The sequence below is a fragment of the Notamacropus eugenii genome, chromosome 4 (assembly GCF_028372415.1).
Source record: "Notamacropus eugenii isolate mMacEug1 chromosome 4, mMacEug1.pri_v2, whole genome shotgun sequence".
Taxonomy (NCBI): Eukaryota; Metazoa; Chordata; class Mammalia; order Diprotodontia; family Macropodidae; genus Notamacropus; species Notamacropus eugenii.
In genome coordinates this window covers 71,408,153-71,417,233 of record NC_092875.1, presented here as the reverse complement: position 1 = coordinate 71,417,233, position 9,081 = coordinate 71,408,153, and positions in this window count along the sequence as shown.

The window sequence follows — 9,081 nt, the reverse complement described above, 5'->3', positions numbered from 1 at the left end:
AACCTGGAGCTTCGAGGCCACATGTGGCTCTCTAAGTCCTCAACTGTGGCTCTTTGACTGAATCCAAACTTCACAGAACAAATCCCCTTAATAAAAGGATTTGTTCTGTGAAACTTGGACTGTGCCCAAGGACCTAGAAGAACACATGTGGCCTCAAGGCTGCAGGTTTCCCAACCCTGATCTAGGCAATCAATTCTCCAAAGCCATCCTTTCTCTCTGTGTTCATGCATGTGAGTTTTGTTTCCCTAACCAGGCTGCAAATTCCCCAGAGTAGGGACCCTGACACTGGTGGGTGCCTGCCTTGCCCAAGCCTTAATAGGGTTCTTTTCTCTGGGAACAGGGACCCAGGATGGTCAAGAGAGAGATGAAATTCCAGATATGCTTCAGGTAAAAGACTCCTTGGGGAGGAGCATCACCTGCTGTTGGTGAGTATCTCCTGGGCTCCTATCCCAGCCCTTAGGACTCACCTCTGTCTTCTTAAATCGGGCCCGAAGGCTCTTCATAGCTACTGCCAGACCCTTCTGACTTTACCAGGGGAACCTGGGAGAGATGAGAGTATGAGGGGAGTTAGGCAAGGTGCTGGGGTGGACTCTGGACCCATTGGTCAAACAATAAATCAATAAACATTTATTAAGTACCTACTATATGCCAGACACTTTACTAGACACTAGAGATACAAAGGAAGGAAACAATCCTAACTTGTTTTCCAAATGGGTGAAGGGTTTCAGTTCGGCCTAATACCCCTCCACCTCTCACTCCAAACTCTTGGTCAAAGATAGAGTCAGAGAACTAGAAAGGAAAGGACTGCCTGAGGATATCACTGAGTCTAATCACTTCCACTTACAAAAGGGGAAACTGAGACCTCGAGAGGGGAAGTGATATGTTGGAGGCTGAGGATCCAGTCAGACGCAGAGCAGACACCTACAGGGAGGTCCCCTGGCTTCTGCTCCTCCAGGACTCTTTCTGCCATACCTCAACAATTCAGAAACTTATTTGAGAGTAAGGGATCCCATTATGCAAATATTTGTAAATATATGACAATGACAGGAAAATATAAATTCCTATTTAGGGAAATTCCTGATCCCATAATGAGGATGTTTGCCTCATCGTGTGGTCTGGAAATGAGAAGAACCTCTTGTGTTTCTTTAATGTGCTATCCTGCTGATTAGATGCATTAACCTATGCAAAAGCACTTTACAAACCTTAAAACAATATATGATTGATATATTCTTATTGTTATTATATTTTTCAGGATTTGCAAGGGCAGCTGCATGGGAGAGCCCTGGGTCTGAAATCAGGAAGACATGAGTTCAAATTTGGCCCCAGACACTTACTAATTGTGTGACCTTGGGCAAGTCACTTAATCTCTTAGTTTAAGCCTTAGTTTCCTCCTCTATAAAATGAGGGTAATAATAGCACCTACCTCCCAGGGCTCAACACAGTGCCTGGCATATAGCACATAGCAAACACTCTATAAATGTTATTTATAACACTATTTATAATCACTATTATTATTTTCAAGGTTTGTACCATAAAGTTGTTATGGGAATTTAAAAATTTTCTTTTTTCCTGCATCTTTTGGTAAATATTAACTTCATCTGACCAAAACCTGTTCCATGGGATACAAAAATTTACTTAGAGCCTTAAGCATTCCTTGTGTGTGTGTTTGTCCTTTGTTGCTGAAGAAGACCATGTCATTAGAGAAATAATGACATGACTTGCACTTGACTTTGTTTTGAGTGAGGGAGGGCTGTGCAGGTCACCAGCCTCACTTCTCCTCCAGAGCCATCTGAATCCAGTGACCAGATATTCATCAGGATGACTGGAGATGACCCAGGATGAGGCAATTGGAGTTAAGTGACTTGCTTAAGGTCAATAAGTGTCAACTGTCTGAGGTGAGATTTGAACTCAGGTCCTCCTGACTCCTGCAGTGGTGCTCTATCTACTGCATCAACTAGATAAGAAGCCTTGGAAGAATCTCAGCTGTCTGACTTCTCAGCAACCCATAGATTCTCTTCCTCATTTTTTTTTTTTTTGTGAATACTCTAAATATAGTTTAATCTGTAACCTGATTTAGCTCACGTACTATTTGATGAGGTTTGTTTCTATAGGGGATGTTTGAGATTATGACTCTGTTTAACTAAATTGCTTTAACTCTTATTGCACCAAAGTTAGTCCAGGATTATGACTCTATCTTCCCTTTAATTTTTATAGCCTAAGAGGAATGTACAATATGCCATATGTAAATGCATGATTTTCTCTGTCACTCTGACATAATTTTTCCCATGAGTAATCTTGTTAGAATCCTAATAATTGTTCAGGCTTTCTCTGAGGGCTGAGCATAATAGTAAATAATTCCTAGATTTTTACCTTTATAATTTCTGAGTTTTAGTAAATATATATTTGGCAGCAGGTACCCATCACACGAACTCAGAGAGGCGATATCCCTCCCCTAACATAGTGGAAAAGTCTCAAAATCAGAAGACCTGGGTACCCTGTGTAATCTTGGACAAGTCACTTCTCTTGAGTCTCAGTGTCCCTATATGTAAAATGAAGAGACTGGACCCTAAGGTCCCTTCTGGTTCTGCATGCTGTGCTTCCATATCCCGACTCCATTTGAATGAGGCATGGCGAGGACTATTAGTCACATCAAACAGATGGGAAAACTGAGACCCAGAGAGGGAAAGTGACTTGGCTAGAGTAAAATTGCAAGTCAAGGGCAGAGCTCAGACTACGATCCAGGTGTCTTTATTCCCTGTCTGAGGTTCATTCTCTGTCTTCCCAAGCCCCATGCTCTTAGGTTCCAGTCTCTGCTTGAGTCACCTCCAGCTTGTCTGCCCTGGTCACTCTCATTAGGACATCTTCTTCTCTAGGAAATGCTCATTATGTAGCCTTGTAGCTAAGGCCAGTGCTTAGCAACCCAATGGGATTGTTGTCCAACCTGATCTCCCCCTAGGGAGAAACATGCTTGAAACTGACTTTCGGTCTTCTACCACTGCATGAGCCTTGAACATACACACTTGCCTCCATACCCAAAGTAAGACAGACCACTGCCTATGCAGAGGGACCTGTAAGGATGAGACTTATGGGAATACAGATTGTGGATAACAGAAGAGATGCAATATTTAGGATAAATATTCCTATGAGCTGGGATTGTAGGCAAAGCCAAGAGCTGCCTCCATAGAGGTACATGAGGGTTCTATTAGGTCCTCAAATATATCTCCTCTTTTCCAAGGGACCACCTCCCCCTCCCATCTGCCCTGAATTTTTTATCATTAGAGACAGGAATGGATTGGACAGCAAAGGTGGGGGTCCTGTGAACTATACAGGTGTTTCCTGAGAACACACACATGCACATACATGCAAATGTGTGTGTATACATGCATATGCATGTAGGCATCTTCTTCTGTCTGTCTTTGTCTGCTTCTGAGTATTTGTTTCTGTGGTTTTGGGGGAGAGATCTGAGAAAGAAAAGGGATCTGAATACCCATTTTTCCTGGCTCCAAAGCAGGACCCTTCCTTGGGTGTCCTTTCCTGCTGATAAATAGTCTCTGAGGTCCATCATTGTTTCTACTCCACCCCTCTTCCAGGTATTAAAGGCTTCCCCCCAAGCCATCTATCAAGATGACTTGGCATTATGTGTTTAATGCAAAAAAAAATATGATCTATCTCCATAATTCCGCCCCAGGTCCCAAGCCACGAACCCAGGAGGCAATAACTCTCCACCATAAACCCCCAACCCAGGGCATTCTGTGAGCATCAGAGCATCTGACCTAACTAGGTACCAGTGTCTACCCCATTTAGGAGATAAAAGACTGAGGCCCGATAAGGTGACCAAACCCCCATGGTCCCAACAGAAATGGGCCTCAATGCCCACACCATCCTCCTCTTTCTTTTCCTTTCCTACCTGCTCTGCTGCTGAGCTCCGAGCAGGGCCTCCTGGCTCCTGTTACAGCACCAAGCTCTGGGCTGCAGCTCTCCTCCAGTGTCTCCTTACTTTAGCCTGGTCTGACACCTGACTCCACACAGGTGGCCTCAGCCCAGCCTGTTGGTGAGGAGATTGGATGTGGGCATGTGTATGGGGGTGGGGGGCATATGTGGCTGTTTCTGGTCCAGTGCCTCCTCTTGGAGACAGAGACAGGCCTTTGGCGGGAAAGGCATCTGGTGTCACTGTACTCCATTTCTATCACCCAGACTTATGTCAGAGAATTATGGGAGCATATGATTTAGAGCTGGAGGGAGCCTGAGATATCATTGTGTCCAACTACCTCATTACACACACAAAAAAGTCAAGTGATTTGTCCAAGTTCACCTAGGCAGAAAGTTCTGAAACACAGAAAAGTAACTCTAGAGCCTGGATTTCAATCCACCAACAAGCATTTATTAAGTGCGTAGTACATGGCAGGGAATATAGGTGAGTACACTGAGAAATGTCAGAAAGCATGGGCGAGGAAGACGGAATAAGAGAGGCCAAAGATTTGGAGACCAGAAGCCTCAGGCCTTTAAGTCATGATCACTTTATTTGATAAAAGAATTGGTTGATAACTATGGATTGAGATCCAAGTGATATCACAAAAAAATGAAATTGTTTATATTTTGTTAGTGAATAAGAGACTCATTACTGAGGTGGAATTTGAACACTGAATTTGTCTGTGTATAGTCAGAACACTCATTATCAAACCTAGGGTCAGAATAAGCCAAAATCTGGAAGAATGATGAGAAAAAGAGAGGCAAGCAATTGAAACAACTCAATCCTAAGACATTTGAAGAAGCAATTGAAACTGAAACTGAAAAAGTGGGTAAGGACTGCAGAAATGACTTCATCAACAATCATCATTATTTTAAACACAAATTTAATACATGTAAATCAATCCCCATTAACAAGGAGACTAAAACATTGTAAAAAGCCCTTTAGTCAGCAAACACTTGACTTACTTTCCAGGTGGTAAGGGAGGATAGCCAAAGGCAACTCTGGTTTGTAAAAATCTTATGAAGACTGATGGCTGATTAGGAGTATTGTCTCATGAAGCAAAAAGAAGCCTCAGGGGATATCAAAGATTCAAGTAAGCAAAGTCATCCTGAGCACATTTGGAAGATGGAGGGAGCAAGAAATAAAAATCCCTGAGGAAAATCGAAAATAGCTGCAAAGATGTTTATAGCAAGCTGTTTCCACGGCCAAGGACAACAGAGCCGCCATACTGGGTTTCTATCATCATAGTTCCAGATGTGCTCATTGAAGAGTTAGAAGTGGGACTAAAGCAAACAAAGATGGGGAAAGGAAGCTGAAGCTGAAACAATTGTGAGAGCATTGAGAGAGTGATCCATGAGCCATCTTGTGATAGCTTGTGAAAAAGAAGATGTCAAAGGCAAAGGAAAAATTTCAATTCTTTTCAAAATTGAAAAAAATTAGAAACAAAATAATGACCAAAAGAATATCTACTACTGACCTATAGGGCTGCTTTCCCATCTCTTCAAAATCTTTATGGGGTTCATCTGCACATGACATGGTGATATGTTCAATGTGAGTAATAGTAGGTATCAGGCAGATTTTCATAATCAATATTCTACAATACGCCACATCTTTACCATCTTGGTTGAAAGATGAGGAAAGTACTAGAAGCCATGGTGCTTATGGATTCTTGGATTATAGATTATTCTTCCTCTATCCTCAGTAATCTAATCAGATCCCATAGGTTTAACAATCATCTCTATGATAGTTATGGCTCCCAGATCAATATAATCAGCCCCTATCTCTACTCTGAGCTATATATTCCCATTAATATTAATTGCTGGTTGGATATTTCAAACTGGATGTCCTGGAGAAATTTTAAATTCAACAATTCAAAAAATGAATTAATTCTCTTTCTCTGACCTAAAACCTCCCCTATTCTGAACTTCTCCATTTTTGTTGATTCTTTTGTGATGGCTAACCAGGTCATCTTTTGTCTCAATTCTTACCTAGACCTTAATCATTGAATGGGTGTTGCCTCAGACAAACTCAGATCTGGGAAAGAGCGTAGTTTAAAAAGTCTCAGACACTTAATAGCAGTCGGATCATAGGAAAGTCACTTTAACCTCTGCTTGCCTCAGTTTCCCCATTTGCAAATACTTACAAATAATACCTGTAAAATGCTTAGCATAGTGTGTGGCACATAGTAAGTGCTATTTAAATGTTAACAATCTATTACTATTTATTGTTATTATTATTATATGACATGGAGGATGCTGAAAAATTACAATAGTTAAGAATCTTTCCTCTTAGTTCTGAGACCCTGCTCTGCCTTAGGGAAACCTCCCTTGACTAATACACTTCATTCACAGGACTTAGACAGTTTACATTTTAATGACCATATGACTCATTCAGCAGAAAAGTCTTGGATTACTTGCGGACCTTCCTGACCTCCATTACTTCTCAGCCAAAGAGGAGGGGAAAGGAACAAGCATTTATTAAGCACCTGCTGTATACCAAGCTCTGTGCTAAACACATTACAAATATGATTTCATTTGATCTTCACAACAGCTATAGGAAGTGGGTGCTATTATTATCTCCACTTTACAGTTGAGGAAATGGAAGTAGGCAGAAATTAAATAACTTACCCAGGGTCACACAGCTAGTAGTATCTGAGGCTACATTTGAACTCAAGTCTTCCTGACTCTAGGAAATGATCTAAGTAAAGGGGAGAGAGATCAGATTATAGGTTTGAAATCTGCTGGATTTGTCTTAGGAATTAGTCATAGAAACAGAGGAGGAGAAGCATTGGAGATTGGCACTACATTCTGCTGGTCTCCCTGGGGTCTGGGAGGTTTCATAGAAGCTGCCATTGCTATCCATCTCCTCTCATTTAAGCCTACCTCTGTCTGTTGACTCCCATTCTGCTGGTGCCAACTTCAGATCCCAAACCCCAGTCACCAGAGCTTTCCAGGATTTGTCTTTGATCAGGGCTGGGGAACCTTTTGTTCTGTGAAGTGTAGATTTGGTCAAAGAACTGCACTTGAGGACCTAGAGGGCCTCAGGTTCCCCACCCCTGTTCTAGATCAGTCATCCTCTGCTCTGGACCTGCTCAAGCTCCAGTGGGAATCTCTTAGTTCCTAGCCTCTCAAAAGTCTTCTAGCCCCTGCATGGAAAGGATGACATAGAATCACACCTGAACCTTTCCTTTCCCAGCTCTAGGAAGGAACTCACATAGAACGAGGGATCCACATGTCTTTCTCCAGGTGATATCAGTGAACTTAGACTGGGGGAAAAGAAAAAAAAATGAGCTTATTGGGGTACAAGCAAAAATCTCTCACTTATCTTCATCCTTGTCTATGGCTATGGATACTGAGCAAATAACATTACTAATATTTCCAGTCTCTCTACCACTTTGTGGGTTAGAAATCACTTTTCTTGAAATGTCCCCATGAGGAAGTTGCTTATCTTATACTCTAACATCTCAAGGATCCTTGACTTAAAAGGTTTGGGTAGCATGAACTGATGCTGAGTGAAGTAAGTAGAACCAGGAGAACATTGTACACATTAACAGCAACATTGTGTGAAATGATCCACTATGATAGACTTAGCTCTTCTCAGTAATACAATGATCTAAGACAATTCCAAAAGACTCATGATGGAAAATGTTATCCACATCCACAGAAAGAACTGTTGAGTCTGACTGAATGCAGATCAAACCATATTATTTTCAGTCTTTTGTTTTTTCTTTCTTGTTGTTTTCCCCTTTTGTTCTGATTTTTCCTTCACAACGTGACTGATGTGAAAATATGTTTGATATGATTGTACATGTAGAACTTATATCAGACTGCTTGCTGCCTTGGGGAGGGGTAAGGGGTGAAAGGACGGAGAAAAAATTTGGAACTCAAAGTCTTAAAAAAGTGAATATTGAAAACTATGTTTACATGTAATTGGAAAAAAATAAAATACTATCAAGTGGAAAAATAAAATTAAATAAAATCTTTAAAAATAATAAAAGGTTTCAGTGATCCTTTAGCACTACTATTCACCTGCCTTCACACCTCAGTACAGGTATGCTGAGAAAGTTTGAATGGTACTTTACTGCAGATAAAAGACAATAAATTATCTTGTTTGTTATAGATTATTCTTATCTAGCAGAATAGTTTATTCACAAAATAAGCAATATTTGCCTATTACTAATCTCAAAACACATCAGACTTTGACCTTGCAAAAGACTAAGATGTGTGCCAACACACCTGTCATTCCTGCTACCAGGGAGGCTGAGACTGGTAGATTGCTTGAGCTCAGGAGTTCTGAGCTGCAGTAGTTTAGGTTAATCAGGTGCCCATGCTAGGCCAGGTACCAGTGTGGTGAGTGCCTTGGAGCAGAGATCCACCAGGATGCCCAAGGAAGGACAAACTACCTCATATTGGAAAAAGAGGGCAGTTAAAGGTTCTGGACCAATCATTTTGGGGATCAGATGCGTGAGCGACCAATGCACTTCCAACCTGGGCAAGAAAAGGAGACCCAGTCTCAAAAACACCCCAAGAAACAAATACTAAGTTGAAAGAAGACCATGCATGTATAAGTCTTCTGACTTTTTCATAGTGTTACAAACTTAAATTTAATGTGCCACAACTCTACCTAGCAAATAATACTGTGCCAGGGGCAAAACAAATTTGAGAACCTCTGCCTCAGTAAATAGTGTCTTGAGGTGTTGTGGATAAAAAGAAAATGACCTACTTCTGAGCCTCTTCACATCATCTGTCACCAGTCTGCACTTGTAGACTTCTCAATGATCAAAACCTTCCAGAGCTTGGACTATGCAGGCACAGGACTCGAGAGCTCAGGGACAACTCCATGCCATAAAGAGGCCTTTAATGGAAATTAAAATGAAGTCCTTACATCTGCACGTAAGACTGAGGACTTTAGTGAAGAGACTTTTTGCAGATGTGGAAATTGAGGTTTAGAAACAGCTCCAATCCAATCTCCCGACTGAAGGAAGGGATTGGGGATAAGAGGAGAGCAGATGTTGACTCTATCTATAGAGGGCCCACTCTGATAACTTGAGAATACCTTTTAAAACTGAGCTTCTGTTAGTCTGTAGAAAGAGACTTTGGAAAGGGGTGGAA